General features: G+C 48.7%; 38 non-coding genes across 38 annotated transcripts; 20 read left to right on the top strand and 18 right to left on the bottom strand.

Moving 5' to 3' along the window:
- Positions 1-88: 88 nt before the first annotated feature.
- On the bottom strand, positions 89-160 carry trnag-ucc (transfer RNA glycine (anticodon UCC)). The gene has a single exon. It is a non-coding gene; the product is annotated as a tRNA-Gly (tRNA).
- Positions 161-556: 396 nt separating this feature from the next.
- Positions 557-628, top strand: trnad-guc (transfer RNA aspartic acid (anticodon GUC)). The gene has a single exon. It is a non-coding gene; the product is annotated as a tRNA-Asp (tRNA).
- Positions 629-718: 90 nt separating this feature from the next.
- trnag-ucc (transfer RNA glycine (anticodon UCC)) lies at positions 719-790 on the bottom strand. Its single transcript has one exon. It is a non-coding gene; the product is annotated as a tRNA-Gly (tRNA).
- A 397-nt stretch (positions 791-1,187) lies between these two features.
- Positions 1,188-1,259, top strand: trnad-guc (transfer RNA aspartic acid (anticodon GUC)). The gene has a single exon. It is a non-coding gene; the product is annotated as a tRNA-Asp (tRNA).
- A 747-nt stretch (positions 1,260-2,006) lies between these two features.
- Positions 2,007-2,078, bottom strand: trnag-ucc (transfer RNA glycine (anticodon UCC)). Its single transcript has one exon. It is a non-coding gene; the product is annotated as a tRNA-Gly (tRNA).
- Positions 2,079-2,345: 267 nt separating this feature from the next.
- trnad-guc (transfer RNA aspartic acid (anticodon GUC)) lies at positions 2,346-2,417 on the top strand. The gene has a single exon. It is a non-coding gene; the product is annotated as a tRNA-Asp (tRNA).
- Positions 2,418-2,507: 90 nt separating this feature from the next.
- trnag-ucc (transfer RNA glycine (anticodon UCC)) lies at positions 2,508-2,579 on the bottom strand. The gene has a single exon. It is a non-coding gene; the product is annotated as a tRNA-Gly (tRNA).
- Positions 2,580-3,476: 897 nt separating this feature from the next.
- Positions 3,477-3,548, top strand: trnad-guc (transfer RNA aspartic acid (anticodon GUC)). Its single transcript has one exon. It is a non-coding gene; the product is annotated as a tRNA-Asp (tRNA).
- A 90-nt stretch (positions 3,549-3,638) lies between these two features.
- trnag-ucc (transfer RNA glycine (anticodon UCC)) lies at positions 3,639-3,710 on the bottom strand. Its single transcript has one exon. It is a non-coding gene; the product is annotated as a tRNA-Gly (tRNA).
- A 265-nt stretch (positions 3,711-3,975) lies between these two features.
- On the top strand, positions 3,976-4,047 carry trnad-guc (transfer RNA aspartic acid (anticodon GUC)). Its single transcript has one exon. It is a non-coding gene; the product is annotated as a tRNA-Asp (tRNA).
- Positions 4,048-4,138: 91 nt separating this feature from the next.
- Positions 4,139-4,210, bottom strand: trnag-ucc (transfer RNA glycine (anticodon UCC)). Its single transcript has one exon. It is a non-coding gene; the product is annotated as a tRNA-Gly (tRNA).
- Positions 4,211-4,607: 397 nt separating this feature from the next.
- trnad-guc (transfer RNA aspartic acid (anticodon GUC)) lies at positions 4,608-4,679 on the top strand. The gene has a single exon. It is a non-coding gene; the product is annotated as a tRNA-Asp (tRNA).
- A 90-nt stretch (positions 4,680-4,769) lies between these two features.
- Positions 4,770-4,841, bottom strand: trnag-ucc (transfer RNA glycine (anticodon UCC)). Its single transcript has one exon. It is a non-coding gene; the product is annotated as a tRNA-Gly (tRNA).
- Positions 4,842-5,108: 267 nt separating this feature from the next.
- On the top strand, positions 5,109-5,180 carry trnad-guc (transfer RNA aspartic acid (anticodon GUC)). Its single transcript has one exon. It is a non-coding gene; the product is annotated as a tRNA-Asp (tRNA).
- A 592-nt stretch (positions 5,181-5,772) lies between these two features.
- trnag-ucc (transfer RNA glycine (anticodon UCC)) lies at positions 5,773-5,844 on the bottom strand. Its single transcript has one exon. It is a non-coding gene; the product is annotated as a tRNA-Gly (tRNA).
- Positions 5,845-6,241: 397 nt separating this feature from the next.
- trnad-guc (transfer RNA aspartic acid (anticodon GUC)) lies at positions 6,242-6,313 on the top strand. The gene has a single exon. It is a non-coding gene; the product is annotated as a tRNA-Asp (tRNA).
- A 430-nt stretch (positions 6,314-6,743) lies between these two features.
- On the top strand, positions 6,744-6,815 carry trnad-guc (transfer RNA aspartic acid (anticodon GUC)). Its single transcript has one exon. It is a non-coding gene; the product is annotated as a tRNA-Asp (tRNA).
- A 90-nt stretch (positions 6,816-6,905) lies between these two features.
- Positions 6,906-6,977, bottom strand: trnag-ucc (transfer RNA glycine (anticodon UCC)). The gene has a single exon. It is a non-coding gene; the product is annotated as a tRNA-Gly (tRNA).
- A 560-nt stretch (positions 6,978-7,537) lies between these two features.
- On the bottom strand, positions 7,538-7,609 carry trnag-ucc (transfer RNA glycine (anticodon UCC)). Its single transcript has one exon. It is a non-coding gene; the product is annotated as a tRNA-Gly (tRNA).
- A 267-nt stretch (positions 7,610-7,876) lies between these two features.
- On the top strand, positions 7,877-7,948 carry trnad-guc (transfer RNA aspartic acid (anticodon GUC)). The gene has a single exon. It is a non-coding gene; the product is annotated as a tRNA-Asp (tRNA).
- Positions 7,949-8,038: 90 nt separating this feature from the next.
- On the bottom strand, positions 8,039-8,110 carry trnag-ucc (transfer RNA glycine (anticodon UCC)). Its single transcript has one exon. It is a non-coding gene; the product is annotated as a tRNA-Gly (tRNA).
- Positions 8,111-8,670: 560 nt separating this feature from the next.
- Positions 8,671-8,742, bottom strand: trnag-ucc (transfer RNA glycine (anticodon UCC)). The gene has a single exon. It is a non-coding gene; the product is annotated as a tRNA-Gly (tRNA).
- A 267-nt stretch (positions 8,743-9,009) lies between these two features.
- Positions 9,010-9,081, top strand: trnad-guc (transfer RNA aspartic acid (anticodon GUC)). Its single transcript has one exon. It is a non-coding gene; the product is annotated as a tRNA-Asp (tRNA).
- A 90-nt stretch (positions 9,082-9,171) lies between these two features.
- trnag-ucc (transfer RNA glycine (anticodon UCC)) lies at positions 9,172-9,243 on the bottom strand. Its single transcript has one exon. It is a non-coding gene; the product is annotated as a tRNA-Gly (tRNA).
- Positions 9,244-9,640: 397 nt separating this feature from the next.
- Positions 9,641-9,712, top strand: trnad-guc (transfer RNA aspartic acid (anticodon GUC)). Its single transcript has one exon. It is a non-coding gene; the product is annotated as a tRNA-Asp (tRNA).
- A 90-nt stretch (positions 9,713-9,802) lies between these two features.
- On the bottom strand, positions 9,803-9,874 carry trnag-ucc (transfer RNA glycine (anticodon UCC)). Its single transcript has one exon. It is a non-coding gene; the product is annotated as a tRNA-Gly (tRNA).
- A 565-nt stretch (positions 9,875-10,439) lies between these two features.
- Positions 10,440-10,511, bottom strand: trnag-ucc (transfer RNA glycine (anticodon UCC)). Its single transcript has one exon. It is a non-coding gene; the product is annotated as a tRNA-Gly (tRNA).
- Positions 10,512-10,908: 397 nt separating this feature from the next.
- On the top strand, positions 10,909-10,980 carry trnad-guc (transfer RNA aspartic acid (anticodon GUC)). The gene has a single exon. It is a non-coding gene; the product is annotated as a tRNA-Asp (tRNA).
- Positions 10,981-11,410: 430 nt separating this feature from the next.
- trnad-guc (transfer RNA aspartic acid (anticodon GUC)) lies at positions 11,411-11,482 on the top strand. Its single transcript has one exon. It is a non-coding gene; the product is annotated as a tRNA-Asp (tRNA).
- A 90-nt stretch (positions 11,483-11,572) lies between these two features.
- Positions 11,573-11,644, bottom strand: trnag-ucc (transfer RNA glycine (anticodon UCC)). Its single transcript has one exon. It is a non-coding gene; the product is annotated as a tRNA-Gly (tRNA).
- A 266-nt stretch (positions 11,645-11,910) lies between these two features.
- On the top strand, positions 11,911-11,982 carry trnad-guc (transfer RNA aspartic acid (anticodon GUC)). The gene has a single exon. It is a non-coding gene; the product is annotated as a tRNA-Asp (tRNA).
- A 430-nt stretch (positions 11,983-12,412) lies between these two features.
- On the top strand, positions 12,413-12,484 carry trnad-guc (transfer RNA aspartic acid (anticodon GUC)). Its single transcript has one exon. It is a non-coding gene; the product is annotated as a tRNA-Asp (tRNA).
- Positions 12,485-12,912: 428 nt separating this feature from the next.
- On the top strand, positions 12,913-12,984 carry trnad-guc (transfer RNA aspartic acid (anticodon GUC)). The gene has a single exon. It is a non-coding gene; the product is annotated as a tRNA-Asp (tRNA).
- A 430-nt stretch (positions 12,985-13,414) lies between these two features.
- trnad-guc (transfer RNA aspartic acid (anticodon GUC)) lies at positions 13,415-13,486 on the top strand. The gene has a single exon. It is a non-coding gene; the product is annotated as a tRNA-Asp (tRNA).
- A 552-nt stretch (positions 13,487-14,038) lies between these two features.
- trnad-guc (transfer RNA aspartic acid (anticodon GUC)) lies at positions 14,039-14,110 on the top strand. The gene has a single exon. It is a non-coding gene; the product is annotated as a tRNA-Asp (tRNA).
- Positions 14,111-14,200: 90 nt separating this feature from the next.
- trnag-ucc (transfer RNA glycine (anticodon UCC)) lies at positions 14,201-14,272 on the bottom strand. Its single transcript has one exon. It is a non-coding gene; the product is annotated as a tRNA-Gly (tRNA).
- A 565-nt stretch (positions 14,273-14,837) lies between these two features.
- Positions 14,838-14,909, bottom strand: trnag-ucc (transfer RNA glycine (anticodon UCC)). The gene has a single exon. It is a non-coding gene; the product is annotated as a tRNA-Gly (tRNA).
- Positions 14,910-15,306: 397 nt separating this feature from the next.
- Positions 15,307-15,378, top strand: trnad-guc (transfer RNA aspartic acid (anticodon GUC)). The gene has a single exon. It is a non-coding gene; the product is annotated as a tRNA-Asp (tRNA).
- Positions 15,379-15,549: the final 171 nt, after the last annotated feature.

Raw genomic sequence — 15,549 nt, 5'->3', positions numbered from 1 at the left:
CTAGCCCTTTATTGCTGCCCAAAGACCCATTAAAAAGTTTTGCTCCAGCCACGAGTTAAAGGAGGAGTTAGCCAGGGGCAAAAGGATTTGCGTTGGCCGGGAATCGAACCCGGGTCAACTGCTTGGAAGGCAGCTATGCTCACCACTATACCACCAACGCAGGCGGTTGGAGACAGACTGGATGCCAGTTTGTGCGGTCAGCAAGAATGCTCGCAACACATTAGCAGCTGGTAGGTGCAGTGGATCAAAAACTCTCTTTGTTTGGGTCCGGCAGTGGATCCAAAACTCTCTTTGTTTGGGCACGCCAGTGAAAAAAAAAAACGCATGAGCTTTTTGACCTGACCTACCAGGCTTTTATTAAAAAAGCAAGCTCTAATTTCTTCATATTTAAATTAAACACTTCATATTTAAATGGTATTAGATGATTTGTTTGGCTTCACTGGCTTCTGTGAAGCGATGACCTAAAATGACGCATGAGGCCGTTCCTGGAAATGGGAAGGCTGTTTGCAGCGAGCTGCAGTCGGGCTGATGGTGGGCGACTACCTGTCTCTGCAACTCCTCGTTAGTATAGTGGACAGTATCTCCGCCTGTCACGCGGAAGACCGGGGTTCGATTCCCCGACGGGGAGACCTAGCCCTTTATTGCTGCCCAAAGACCCATAAAAAAGTTTTGCTCCAGCCACGAGTTAAAGGAGGAGTTAGCCAGGGGCAAAAGGATTTGCGTTGGCCGGGAATCGAACCCGGGTCAACTGCTTGGAAGGCAGCTATGCTCACCACTATACCACCAACGCAGGGGGTTGGAGACAGACTGGATGCCAGTTTGTGCGGTCAGCAAGAATGCTCGCAACACATTAGCAGCTGGTAGGTGCAGTGGATCAAAAACTCTCTTTGTTTGGGTCCGGCAGTGGATCCAAAACTCTCTTTGTTTGGGCACGCCAGTGAAAAAAAAAAACGCATGAGCTTTTTGACCTGACCTACCAGGCTCTTTATTAAAAAAGCAAGCTCTAATTTCTTCATATTTAAATTAAACACTTCATATTTAAATGGTATTAGATGATTTGTTTGGCTTCACTGGCTTCTGTGAAGCGATGACCTAAAATGACGCATGAGGCCGTTCCTGGAAATGGGAAGGCTGTTTGCAGCGAGCTGCAGTCGGGCTGATGGTGGGCGACTACCTGTCTCTGCAACTCCTCGTTAGTATAGTGGACAGTATCTCCGCCTGTCACGCGGAAGACCGGGGTTCGATTCCCCGACGGGGAGACCTAGCCCTTTATTGCTGCCCAAAGACCCATAAAAAACTTTTGCTCGAGCCACGAGTTAAAGGAGGAGTTGGCCAGGGGCAAAAGGTTATTGCGTTGGTCGGGAATCGAACCCGGGTCAATTGCTTGGAAGGCAGCTATGCTCACCACTATACCACCAACGCAGGCAGTTGGAGATAGACTAGATGTGCGGTCAGCAAGAATGCTCACACACTAATTGTGCGGTCAACAAGAATGATTGCAACACATTAGCAGCTGGTAGGTGCAGTGGATCAAAAACTCTCTTTGTTTGGGTCCGGCAGTGGATCCAAAACTCTCTTTGTTTGGGCACGCCAGTGAAAAAAAAAAACGCATGAGCTTTTTGACCTGACCTACCAGGCTCTTTATTAAAAAAGCAAGCTCTAATTTCTTCATATTTAAATTAAACACTTCATATTTAAATGGTATTAGATGATTTGTTTGGCTTCACTGGCTTCTGTGAAGCGATGACCTAAAATGACGCATGAGGCCGTTTCTGGAAATGGGAAGGCTGTTTGCAGCGAGCTGCAGTCGGGCTGATGGTGGGCGACTACCTGTCTCTGCAACTCCTCGTTAGTATAGTGGACAGTATCTCCGCCTGTCACGTGGAAGACCGGGGTTCGATTCCCCGACGGGGAGACCTAGCCCTTTATTGCTTGCCCAAAGACCCATAAAAAAGTTTTGCTCCAGCCACGAGTTAAAGGAGGAGTTAGCCAGGGGCAAAAGGATTTGCGTTGGCCGGGAATCGAACCCGGGTCAACTGCTTGGAAGGCAGCTATGCTCACCACTATACCACCAACGCAGGCAGTTGGAGATCGACTAGATGTGCGGTCAGCAAGAATGCTCACACACTAATTGTGCGGTCAACAAGAATGCTTGCAACAAATTGTGTGTTCATATTTAAATTAAGCACTTCATATTTAAATGGTATTAGATGATTTGTTTGGCTTCACTGGCTTCTGTGAAGCGATGACCTAAAATGACGCATGAGGCCGTTCCTGGAAATGGGAAGGCTGTTTGCAGCGAGCTGCAGTCGGGCTGATGGTGGGCGACTACCTGTCTCTGCAACTCCTCGTTAGTATAGTGGACAGTATCTCCGCCTGTCACGCGGAAGACCGGGGTTCGATTCCCCGACGGGGAGACCTAGCCCTTTATTGCTGCCCAAAGACCCATAAAAAAGTTTTGCTCCAGCCACGAGTTAAAGGAGGAGTTAGCCAGGGGCAAAAGGATTTGCGTTGGCCGGGAATCGAACCCGGGTCAACTGCTTGGAAGGCAGCTATGCTCACCACTATACCACCAACGCAGGCGGTTGGAGACAGACTGGATGCCAGTTTGTGCGGTCAGCAAGAATGCTCGCAACACATTAGCAGCTGGTAGGTGCAGTGGATCAAAAACTCTCTTTGTTTGGGTCCGGCAGTGGATCCAAAACTCTCTTTGTTTGGGCACGCCAGTGAAAAAAAAAAACGCATGAGCTTTTTGACCTGACCTACCAGGCTCTTTATTAAAAAAGCAAGCTCTAATTTCTTCATATTTAAATTAAACACTTCATATTTAAATGGTATTAGATGATTTGTTTGGCTTCACTGGCTTCTGTGAAGCGATGACCTAAAATGACGCATGAGGCCGTTCCTGGAAATGGGAAGGCTGTTTGCAGCGAGCTGCAGTCGGGCTGATGGTGGGCGACTACCTGTCTCTGCAACTCCTCGTTAGTATAGTGGACAGTATCTCCGCCTGTCATGCGGAAGACCGGGGTTCGATTCCCCGACGGGGAGACCTAGCCCTTTATTGCTGCCCAAAGACCCATAAAAAAGTTTTGCTCCAGCCACGAGTTAAAGGAGGAGTTAGCCAGGGGCAAAAGGATTTGCGTTGGCTGGGAATCGAACCCGGGTCAACTGCTTGGAAGGCAGCTATGCTCACCACTATACCACCAACGCATGGCAGTTGGAGATAGACTAGATGTGCGGTCAGCAAGAATGCACACACTAATTGTGCGGTCAACAAGAATGCTTGCAACAAATTGTGTGTTCATATTTAAATTAAGCACTTCATATTTAAATGGTATTAGATGATTTGTTTGGCTTCACTGGCTTCTGTGAAGCGATGACCTAAAATGACTTATGAGGCCGTTCCTGGAAATGGGAAGGCTGTTTGCAGCGAGCTGCAGTCGGGCTGATGGTGGGCGACTACCTGTCTCTGCAACTCCTCGTTAGTATAGTGGACAGTATCTCCGCCTGTCACGCGGAAGGCCGGGGTTCGATTCCCCGACGGGGAGACCTAGCCCTTTATTGCTGCCCAAAGACCCATAAAAAAGTTTTGCTCCAGCCACGAGTTAAAGGAGGAGTTAGCCAGGGGCAAAAGGATTTGCGTTGGCCGGGAATCGAACCCGGGTCAACTGCTTGGAAGGCAGCTATGCTCACCACTATACCACCAACGCAGGTAGTTGGAGATAGACTAGATGTGTGGTCAGCAAGAATGCACACACTAATTGTGCGGTCAACAAGAATGCTTGCAACAAATTGTGTGTTCATATTTAAATTAAGCACTTCATATTTAAATGGTATTAGATGATTTGTTTGGCTTCACTGGCTTCTGTGAAGCGATGACCTAAAATGACGCATGAGGCCGTTCCTGGAAATGGGAAGGCTGTTTGCAGCGAGCTGCAGTCGGGCTGATGGTGGGCGACTACCTGTCTCTGCAACTCCTCGTTAGTATAGTGGACAGTATCTCCGCCTGTCACGCGGAAGACCGGGGTTCGATTCCCCGACGGGGAGACCTAGCCCTTTTATTGCTGCCCAAAGACCCATAAAAAAGTTTTGCTCCAGCCACGAGTTAAAGGAGGAGTTAGCCAGGGGCAAAAGGATTTGCGTTGGCCGGGAATCGAACCCGGGTCAACTGCTTGGAAGGCAGCTATGCTCACCACTATACCACCAACGCAGGGGGTTGGAGACAGACTGGATGCCAGTTTGTGCGGTCAGCAAGAATGCTCGCAACACATTAGCAGCTGGTAGGCGCAGTGGATCAAAAACTCTCTTTGTTTGGGTCCGGCAGTGGATCCAAAACTCTCTTTGTTTGGGCACGCCAGTGAAAAAAAAAAACGCATGAGCTTTTTGACCTGACCTACCAGGCTCTTTATTAAAAAAGCAAGCTCTAATTTCTTCATATTTAAATTAAACACTTCATATTTAAATGGTATTAGATGATTTGTTTGGCTTCACTGGCTTCTGTGAAGCGATGACCTAAAATGACGCATGAGGCCGTTCCTGGAAATGGGAAGGCTGTTTGCAGCGAGCTGCAGTCGGGCTGATGGTGGGCGACTACCTGTCTCTGCAACTCCTCGTTAGTATAGTGGACAGTATCTCCGCCTGTCACGCGGAAGACCGGGGTTCGATTCCCCGACGGGGAGACCTAGCCCTTTATTGCTGCCCAAAGACCCATAAAAAAGTTTTGCTCCAGCCACGAGTTAAAGGAGGAGTTGGCCAGGGGCAAAAGGATTTGCGTTGGCCGGGAATCGAACCCGGGTCAACTGCTTGGAAGGCAGCTATGCTCACCACTATACCACCAACGCAGGCAGTTGGAGATAGACTAGATGTGCGGTCAGCAAGAATGCTCACACACTAATTGTGCGGTCAACAAGAATGATTGCAACACATTGTGTGTTCATATTTAAATTAAGCACTTCATATTTAAATGGTATTAGATGATTTGTTTGGCTTCACTGGCTTCTGTGAAGCAATGACCTAAAATGACTTATGAGGCCGTTCCTGGAAATGGGAAGGCTGTTTGCAGCGAGCTGCAGTCGGGCTGATGGTGGGTGACTACCTGTCTCTGCAACTCCTCGTTAGTATAGTGGACAGTATCTCCGCCTGTCACGCGGAAGACCGGGGTTCGATTCCCCGACGGGGAGACCTAGCCCTTTATTGCTGCCCAAAGACCCATAAAAAACTTTTGCTCGAGCCACGAGTTAAAGGAGGAGTTGGCCAGGGGCAAAAGGTTATTGCGTTGGTCGGGAATCGAACCCGGGTCAATTGCTTGGAAGGCAGCTATGCTCACCACTATACCACCAACGCAGGCAGTTGGAGATAGACTAGATGTGCGGTCAGCAAGAATGCTCACACACTAATTGTGCGGTCAACAAGAATGATTGCAACACATTGTGTGTTCATATTTAAATTAAGCACTTCATATTTAAATGGTATTAGATGATTTGTTTGGCTTCACTGGCTTCTGTGAAGCAATGACCTAAAATGACTTATGAGGCCGTTCCTTGAAATGGGAAGGCTGTTTGCAGCGAGCTGCAGTCGGGCTGATGGTGGGCGACTACCTGTCTCTGCAACTCCTCGTTAGTATAGTGGACAGTATCTCCGCCTGTCACGCGGAAGACCGGGGTTCGATTCCCTGACGGGGAGACCTAGCCCTTTATTGCTGCCCAAAGACCCATTAAAAAGTTTTGCTCCAGCCACGAGTTAAAGGAGGAGTTAGCCAGGGGCAAAAGGATTTGCGTTGGCCGGGAATCGAACCCGGGTCAACTGCTTGGAAGGCAGCTATGCTCACCACTATACCACCAACGCAGGCGGTTGGAGACAGACTGGATGCCAGTTTGTGCGGTCAGCAAGAATGCTCGCAACACATTAGCAGCTGGTAGGTGCAGTGGATCAAAAACTCTCTTTGTTTGGGTCCGGCAGTGGATCCAAAACTCTCTTTGTTTGGGCACGCCAGTGAAAAAAAAAAACGCATGAGCTTTTTGACCTGACCTACCAGGCTCTTTATTAAAAAAGCAAGCTCTAATTTCTTCATATTTAAATTAAACACTTCATATTTAAATGGTATTAGATGATTTGTTTGGCTTCACTGGCTTCTGTGAAGCGATGACCTAAAATGACGCATGAGGCCGTTCCTGGAAATGGGAAGGCTGTTTGCAGCGAGCTGCAGTCGGGCTGATGGTGGGCGACTACCTGTCTCTGCAACTCCTCGTTAGTATAGTGGACAGTATCTCCGCCTGTCACGCGGAAGACCGGGGTTCGATTCCCCGACGGGGAGACCTAGCCCTTTATTGCTGCCCAAAGACCCATAAAAAACTTTTGCTCGAGCCACGAGTTAAAGGAGGAGTTGGCCAGGGGCAAAAGGTTATTGCGTTGGTCGGGAATCGAACCCGGGTCAATTGCTTGGAAGGCAGCTATGCTCACCACTATACCACCAACGCAGGCAGTTGGAGATAGACTAGATGTGCGGTCAGCAAGAATGCTCACACACTAATTGTGCGGTCAACAAGAATGATTGCAACACATTGTGTGTTCATATTTAAATTAAGCACTTCATATTTAAATGGTATTAGATGATTTGTTTGGCTTCACTGGCTTCTGTGAAGCAATGACCTAAAATGACTTATGAGGCCGTTCCTGGAAATGGGAAGGCTGTTTGCAGCGAGCTGCAGTCGGGCTGATGGTGGGCGACTACCTGTCTCTGCAACTCCTCGTTAGTATAGTGGACAGTATCTCCGCCTGTCACGCGGAAGACCGGGGTTCGATTCCCCGACGGGGAGACCTAGCCCTTTATTGCTGCCCAAAGACCCATTAAAAAGTTTTGCTCCAGCCACGAGTTAAAGGAGGAGTTAGCCAGGGGCAAAAGGATTTGCGTTGGCCGGGAATCGAACCCGGGTCAACTGCTTGGAAGGCAGCTATGCTCACCACTATACCACCAACGCAGGCGGTTGGAGACAGACTGGATGCCAGTTTGTGCGGTCAGCAAGAATGCTCGCAACACATTAGCAGCTGGTAGGTGCAGTGGATCAAAAACTCTCTTTGTTTGGGTCCGGCAGTGGATCCAAAACTCTCTTTGTTTGGGCACGCCAGTGAAAAAAAAAAACGCATGAGCTTTTTGACCTGACCTACCAGGCTCTTTATTAAAAAAGCAAGCTCTAATTTCTTCATATTTAAATTAAACACTTCATATTTAAATGGTATTAGATGATTTGTTTGGCTTCACTGGCTTCTGTGAAGCGATGACCTAAAATGACGCATGAGGCCGTTCCTGGAAATGGGAAGGCTGTTTGCAGCGAGCTGCAGTCGGGCTGATGGTGGGCGACTACCTGTCTCTGCAACTCCTCGTTAGTATAGTGGACAGTATCTCCGCCTGTCACGCGGAAGACCGGGGTTCGATTCCCCGATGGGGAGACCTAGCCCTTTATTGCTTGCCCAAAGACCCATAAAAAAGTTTTGCTCCAGCCACGAGTTAAAGGAGGAGTTAGCCAGGGGCAAAAGGATTTGCGTTGGCCGGGAATCGAACCCGGGTCAACTGCTTGGAAGGCAGCTATGCTCACCACTATACCACCAACGCAGGCAGTTGGAGATAGACTAGATGTGCGGTCAGCAAGAATGCTCACACACTAATTGTGCGGTCAACAAGAATGATTGCAACACATTGTGTGTTCATATTTAAATTAAGCACTTCATATTTAAATGGTATTAGATGATTTGTTTGGCTTCACTGGCTTCTGTGAAGCAATGACCTAAAATGACTTATGAGGCCGTTCCTGGAAATGGGAAGGCTGTTTGCAGCGAGCTGCAGTCGGGCTGATGGTGGGCGACTACCTGTCTCTGCAACTCCTCGTTAGTATAGTGGACAGTATCTCCGCCTGTCACGCGGAAGACCGGGGTTCGATTCCCCGACGGGGAGACCTAGCCCTTTATTGCTGCCCAAAGACCCATTAAAAAGTTTTGCTCCAGCCACGAGTTAAAGGAGGAGTTAGCCAGGGGCAAAAGGATTTGCGTTGGCCGGGAATCGAACCCGGGTCAACTGCTTGGAAGGCAGCTATGCTCACCACTATACCACCAACGCAGGCGGTTGGAGACAGACTGGATGCCAGTTTGTGCGGTCAGCAAGAATGCTCGCAACACATTAGCAGCTGGTAGGTGCAGTGGATCAAAAACTCTCTTTGTTTGGGTCCGGCAGTGGATCCAAAACTCTCTTTGTTTGGGCACGCCAGTGAAAAAAAAAAACGCATGAGCTTTTTGACCTGACCTACCAGGCTCTTTATTAAAAAAGCAAGCTCTAATTTCTTCATATTTAAATTAAACACTTCATATTTAAATGGTATTAGATGATTTGTTTGGCTTCACTGGCTTCTGTGAAGCGATGACCTAAAATGACGCATGAGGCCGTTCCTGGAAATGGGAAGGCTGTTTGCAGCGAGCTGCAGTCGGGCTGATGGTGGGCGACTACCTGTCTCTGCAACTCCTCGTTAGTATAGTGGACAGTATCTCCGCCTGTCACGCGGAAGACCGGGGTTCGATTCCCCGATGGGGAGACCTAGCCCTTTATTGCTTGCCCAAAGACCCATAAAAAAGTTTTGCTCCAGCCACGAGTTAAAGGAGGAGTTAGCCAGGGGCAAAAGGATTTGCGTTGGCCGGGAATCGAACCCGGGTCAACTGCTTGGAAGGCAGCTATGCTCACCACTATACCACCAACGCAGGCAGTTGGAGATAGACTAGATGTGCGGTCAGCAAGAATGCTCACACACTAATTGTGCGGTCAACAAGAATGCTTGCAACAAATTGTGTGTTCATATTTAAATTAAGCACTTCATATTTAAATGGTATTAGATGATTTGTTTGGCTTCACTGGCTTCTGTGAAGCGATGACCTAAAATGACGCATGAGGCCGTTCCTGGAAATGGGAAGGCTGTTTGCAGCGAGCTGCAGTCGGGCTGATGGTGGGCGACTACCTGTCTCTGCAACTCCTCGTTAGTATAGTGGACAGTATCTCCGCCTGTCACGCGGAAGACCGGGGTTCGATTCCCCGACGGGGAGACCTAGCCCTTTATTGCTGCCCAAAGACCCATAAAAAAGTTTTGCTCCAGCCACGAGTTAAAGGAGGAGTTAGCCAGGGGCAAAAGGATTTGCGTTGGCCGGGAATCGAACCCGGGTCAACTGCTTGGAAGGCAGCTATGCTCACCACTATACCACCAACGCAGGCGGTTGGAGACAGACTGGATGCCAGTTTGTGCGGTCAGCAAGAATGCTCGCAACACATTAGCAGCTGGTAGGTGCAGTGGATCAAAAACTCTCTTTGTTTGGGTCCGGCAGTGGATCCAAAACTCTCTTTGTTTGGGCACGCCAGTGAAAAAAAAAAACGCATGAGCTTTTTGACCTGACCTACCAGGCTCTTTATTAAAAAAGCAAGCTCTAATTTCTTCATATTTAAATTAAACACTTCATATTTAAATGGTATTAGATGATTTGTTTGGCTTCACTGGCTTCTGTGAAGCGATGACCTAAAATGACTTATGAGGCCGTTCCTGGAAATGGGAAGGCTGTTTGCAGCGAGCTGCAGTCGGGCTGATGGTGGGCGACTACCTGTCTCTGCAACTCCTCGTTAGTATAGTGGACAGTATCTCCGCCTGTCACGCGGAAGACCGGGGTTCGATTCCCCGACGGGGAGACCTAGCCCTTTATTGCTGCCCAAAGACCCATAAAAAAGTTTTGCTCCAGCCACGAGTTAAAGGAGGAGTTAGCCAGGGGCAAAAGGATTTGCGTTGGCCGGGAATCGAACCCGGGTCAACTGCTTGGAAGGCAGCTATGCTCACCACTATACCACCAACGCAGGCAGTTGGAGACAGACTAGATGTGCGGTCAGCAAGAATGCACACACTAATTGTGCGGTCAACAAGAATGCTTGCAACAAATTGTGTGTTCATATTTAAATTAAGCACTTCATATTTAAATGGTATTAGATGATTTGTTTGGCTTCACTGGCTTCTGTGAAGCGATGACCTAAAATGACGCATGAGGCCGTTCCTGGAAATGGAACGATTCCCTTGGAACGAAAATGATTCCCTTTATTGATTCCCAAAATGATTCCCATGGAACGAAATGATTCCCTTTATTGCTGCCCTTCTGTGAAGCGATGACCTAAAATGACGCATGAGGCCGTTCCTGGAAATGGGAAGGCTGTTTGCAGTGAGTTGCAGTCGGGCTGATGGTGGGCGACTACCTGTCTCTGCAACTCCTCGTTAGTATAGTGGACAGTATCTCCGCCTGTCACGCGGAAGACCGGGATTCGATTCTCCGACGGGGAGACCTAGCCCTTTATTGCTGCCCAAAGACCCATAAAAAAGTTTTGCTCCAGCCACGAGTTAAAGGAGGAGTTAGCCAGGGGCAAAAGGATTTGCGTTGGCCGGGAATCGAACCCGGGTCAACTGCTTGGAAGGCAGCTATGCTCACCACTATACCACCAACGCAGGGGGTTGGAGACAGACTGGATGCCAGTTTGTGCGGTCAGCAAGAATGCTCGCAACACATTAGCAGCTGGTAGGTGCAGTGGATCAAAAACTCTCTTTGTTTGGGTCCGGCAGTGGATCCAAAACTCTCTTTGTTTGGGCACGCCAGTGAAAAAAAAAAACGCATGAGCTTTTTGACCTGACCTACCAGGCTCTTTATTAAAAAAGCAAGCTCTAATTTCTTCATATTTAAATTAAACACTTCATATTTAAATGGTATTAGATGATTTGTTTGGCTTCACTGGCTTCTGTGAAGCGATGACCTAAAATGACGCATGAGGCCGTTCCTGGAAATGGGAAGGCTGTTTGCAGCGAGCTGCAGTCGGGCTGATGGTGGGCGACTACCTGTCTCTGCAACTCCTCGTTAGTATAGTGGACAGTATCTCCGCCTGTCACGCGGAAGACCGGGGTTCGATTCCCCGACGGGGAGACCTAGCCCTTTATTGCTGCCCAAAGACCCATAAAAAACTTTTGCTCGAGCCACAAGTTAAAGGAGGAGTTGGCCAGGGGCAAAAGGTTTTTGCGTTGGTCGGGAATCGAACCCGGGTCAACTGCTTGGAAGGCAGCTATGCTCACCACTATACCACCAACGCAGGCAGTTGGAGATAGACTAGATGTGCGGTCAGCAAGAATGCTCACACACTAATTGTGCGGTCAACAAGAATGATTGCAACACATTGTGTGTTCATATTTAAATTAAGCACTTCATATTTAAATGGTATTAGATGATTTGTTTGGCTTCACTGGCTTCTGTGAAGCAATGACCTAAAATGACTTATGAGGCCGTTCCTGGAAATGGGAAGGCTGTTTGCAGCGAGCTGCAGTCGGGCTGATGGTGGGCGACTACCTGTCTCTGCAACTCCTCGTTAGTATAGTGGACAGTATCTCCGCCTGTCACGCGGAAGACCGGGGTTCGATTCCCCGACGGGGAGACCTAGCCCTTTATTGCTGCCCAAAGACCCATAAAAAAGTTTTGCTCCAGCCACGAGTTAAAGGAGGAGTTAGCCAGGGGCAAAAGGATTTGCGTTGGCCGGGAATCGAACCCGGGTCAACTGCTTGGAAGGCAGCTATGCTCACCACTATACCACCAACGCATGGCAGTTGGAGATAGACTAGATGTGCGGTCAGCAAGAATGCACACACTAATTGTGCGGTCAACAAGAATGCTTGCAACAAATTGTGTGTTCATATTTAAATTAAGCACTTCATATTTAAATGGTATTAGATGATTTGTTTGGCTTCACTGGCTTCTGTGAAGCGATGACCTAAAATGACGCATGAGGCCGTTCCTGGAAATGGGAAGGCTGTTTGCAGTGAGCTGCAGTCGGGCTGATGGTGGGCGACTACCTGTCTCTGCAACTCCTCGTTAGTATAGTGGACAGTATCTCCGCCTGTCACGCGGAAGACCGGGGTTCGATTCCCCGACGGGGAGACCTAGCCCTTTATTGCTGCCCAAAGACCCATAAAAAACTTTTGCTCGAGCCACGAGTTAAAGGAGGAGTTGGCCAGGGGCAAAAGGTTTTTGCGTTGGTCGGGAATCGAACCCGGGTCAACTGCTTGGAAGGCAGCTATGCTCACCACTATACCACCAACGCAGGCAGTTGGAGATAGACTAGATGTGCGGTCAGCAAGAATGCTCACACACTAATTGTGCGGTCAACAAGAATGCTTGCAACAAATTGTGTGTTCATATTTAAATTAAGCACTTCATATTTAAATGGTATTAGATGATTTGTTTGGCTTCACTGGCTTCTGTGAAGCGATGACCTAAAATGACGCATAAGGCCGTTCCTGGAAATGGGAAGGCTGTTTGCAGCGAGCTGCAGTCGGGCTGATGGTGGGCGACTACCTGTCTCTGCAACTCCTCGTTAGTATAGTGGACAGTATCTCCGCCTGTCACGCGGAAGACCGGGGTTCGATTCCCCGACGGGGAGACCTAGCCCTTTATTGCTGCCCAAAGACCCATAAAAAAGTTTTGATCCAGCCACGAGTTAAAGGAGGAGTTAGCCAGGGGCAAAAGGATTTGCTTTGGCCGGGAATCGAACCCGGGTCAACTGCTTGGAAGGCAGCTATGCTCACCACTATACCACCAACGCATGGCAGTTGGAGATAGACTAGATGTGCGGTCAGCAAGAATGCACACACTAATTGTGCGGTCAACAAGAATGCTTGCAACAAATTGTGTGTTCATATTTAAATTAAGCACTTCATATTTAAATGGTATTAGATGATTTGTTTGGCTTCACTGGCTTCTGTGAAGCGATGACCTAAAATGACGCATGAGGCCGTTCCTGGAAATGGGAAGGCTGTTTGCAGTGAGCTGCAGTCGGGCTGATGGTGGGCGACTACCTGTCTCTGCAACTCCTCGTTAGTATAGTGGACAGTATCTCCGCCTGTCACGCGGAAGACCGGGGTTCGATTCCCCGACGGGGAAACCTAGCCCTTTATTGCTGCCCAAAGACCCATAAAAAACTTTTGCTCGAGCCACGAGTTAAAGGAGGAGTTGGCCAGGGGCAAAAGGTTTTTGCGTTGGTCGGGAATCGAACCCGGGTCAACTGCTTGGAAGGCAGCTATGCTCACCACTATACCACCAACGCAGGCAGTTGGAGACAGACTAGATGTGCGGTCAGCAAGAATGCTCACACACTAATTGTGCGGTCAACAAGAATGATTGCAACACATTGTGTGTTCATATTTAAATTAAGCACTTCATATTTAAATGGTATTAGATGATTTGTTTGGCTTCACTGGCTTCTGTAAAGCAATGACCTAAAATGACTTATGAGGCCGTTCCTGGAAATGGGAAGGCTGTTTGCAGCGAGCTGCAGTCGGGCTGATGGTGGGCGACTACCTGTCTCTGCAACTCCTCGTTAGTATAGTGGACAGTATCTCCGCCTGTCACGCGGAAGACCGGGGTTCGATTCCCCGACGGGGAGACCTAGCCCTTTATTGCTGCCCAAAGACCCATAAAAAACTTTTGCTCGAGCCACGAGTTAAAGGAGGAGTTGGCCAGGGGCAAAAGGTTTTTGCGTTGGTCGGGAATCGAACCCGGGTCAACTGCTTGGAAGGCAGCTATGCTCACCACTATACCACCAACGCAGGCAGTTGGAGATAGACTAGATGTGCGGTCAGCAAGAATGCTCGCAACACATTAGCAGCTGGTAGGTGCAGTGGATCAAAAACTCTCTTTGTTTGGGTCCGGCAGTGGATCCAAAACTCTCTTTGTTTGGGCACGCCAGTGAAAAAAAAAAACGCATGAGCTTTTTGACCTGACCTACCAGGCTCTTTATTAAAAAAGCAAGCTCTAATTTCTTCATATTTAAATTAAACACTTCATATTTAAATGGTATTAGATGATTTGTTTGGCTTCACTGGCTTCTGTGAAGCGATGACCTAAAATGACGCATGAGGCCGTTCCTGGAAATGGGAAGGCTGTTTGCAGCGAGCTGCAGTCGGGCTGATGGTGGGCGACTACCTGTCTCTGCAACTCCTCGTTAGTATAGTGGACAGTATCTCCGCCTGTCACGCGGAAGACCGGGGTTCGATTCCCCGACGGGGAGACCTAGCCCTTTATTGCTGCCCAAAGACCCATAAAAAAGTTTTGCTCCAGCCACGAGTTAAAGGAGGAGTTAGCCAGGGGCAAAAGGATTTGCGTTGGCCGGGAATCGAACCCGGGTCAACTGCTTGGAAGGCAGCTATGCTCACCACTATACCACCAACGCAGGCAGTTGGAGACAGACTAGATGTGCGGTCAGCAAGAATGCACACACTAATTGTGCGGTCAACAAGAATGCTTGCAACAAATTGTGTGTTCATATTTAAATTAAGCACTTCATATTTAAATGGTATTAGATGATTTGTTTGGCTTCACTGGCTTCTGTGAAGCGATGACCTAAAATGACGCATGAGGCCGTTCCTGGAAATGGAACGATTCCCTTGGAACGAAAATGATTCCCTTTATTGATTCCCAAAATGATTCCCATGGAACGAAATGATTCCCTTTATTGCTGCCCTTCTGTGAAGCGATGACCTAAAATGACGCATGAGGCCGTTCCTGGAAATGGGAAGGCTGTTTGCAGTGAGTTGCAGTCGGGCTGATGGTGGGCGACTACCTGTCTCTGCAACTCCTCGTTAGTATAGTGGACAGTATCTCCGCCTGTCACGCGGAAGACCGGGGTTCGATTCTCCGACGGGGAGACCTAGCCCTTTATTGCTGCCCAAAGACCCATAAAAAAGTTTTGCTCCAGCCACGAGTTAAAGGAGGAGTTAGCCAGGGGCAAAAGGATTTGCGTTGGCCGGGAATCGAACCCGGGTCAACTGCTTGGAAGGCAGCTATGCTCACCACTATACCACCAACGCAGGGGGTTGGAGACAGACTGGATGCCAGTTTGTGCGGTCAGCAAGAATGCTCGCAACACATTAGCAGCTGGTAGGTGCAGTGGATCAAAAACTCTCTTTGTTTGGGTCCGGCAGTGGATCCAAAACTCTCTTTGTTTGGGCACGCCAGTGAAAAAAAAAAACGCATGAGCTTTTTGACCTGACCTACCAGGCTCTTTATTAAAAAAGCAAGCTCTAATTTCTTCATATTTAAATTAAACACTTCATATTTAAATGGTATTAGATGATTTGTTTGGCTTCACTGGCTTCTGTGAAGCGATGACCTAAAATGACGCATGAGGCCGTTCCTGGAAATGGGAAGGCTGTTTGCAGCGAGCTGCAGTCGGGCTGATGGTGGGCGACTACCTGTCTCTGCAACTCCTCGTTAGTATAGTGGACAGTATCTCCGCCTGTCACGCGGAAGACCGGGGTTCGATTCCCCGACGGGGAGACCTAGCCCTTTATTGCTGCCCAAAGACCCATAAAAAACTTTTGCTCGAGCCACAAGTTAAAGGAGGAGTTGGCCAGGGGCAAAAGGTTTTTGCGTTGGTCGGGAATCGAACCCGGGTCAACTGCTTGGAAGGCAGCTATGCTCACCACTATACCACCAACGCAGGCAGTT

The sequence above is a fragment of the Pimephales promelas genome, chromosome 24 (assembly GCF_988280905.1).
Source record: "Pimephales promelas chromosome 24, fPimPro1.hap1.1, whole genome shotgun sequence".
Lineage (NCBI taxonomy): Eukaryota > Metazoa > Chordata > Actinopteri > Cypriniformes > Leuciscidae > Pimephales > Pimephales promelas.
Note: the sequence above shows the minus strand (reverse complement) of the source record. Positions and strands in the feature narration are given on the sequence as shown.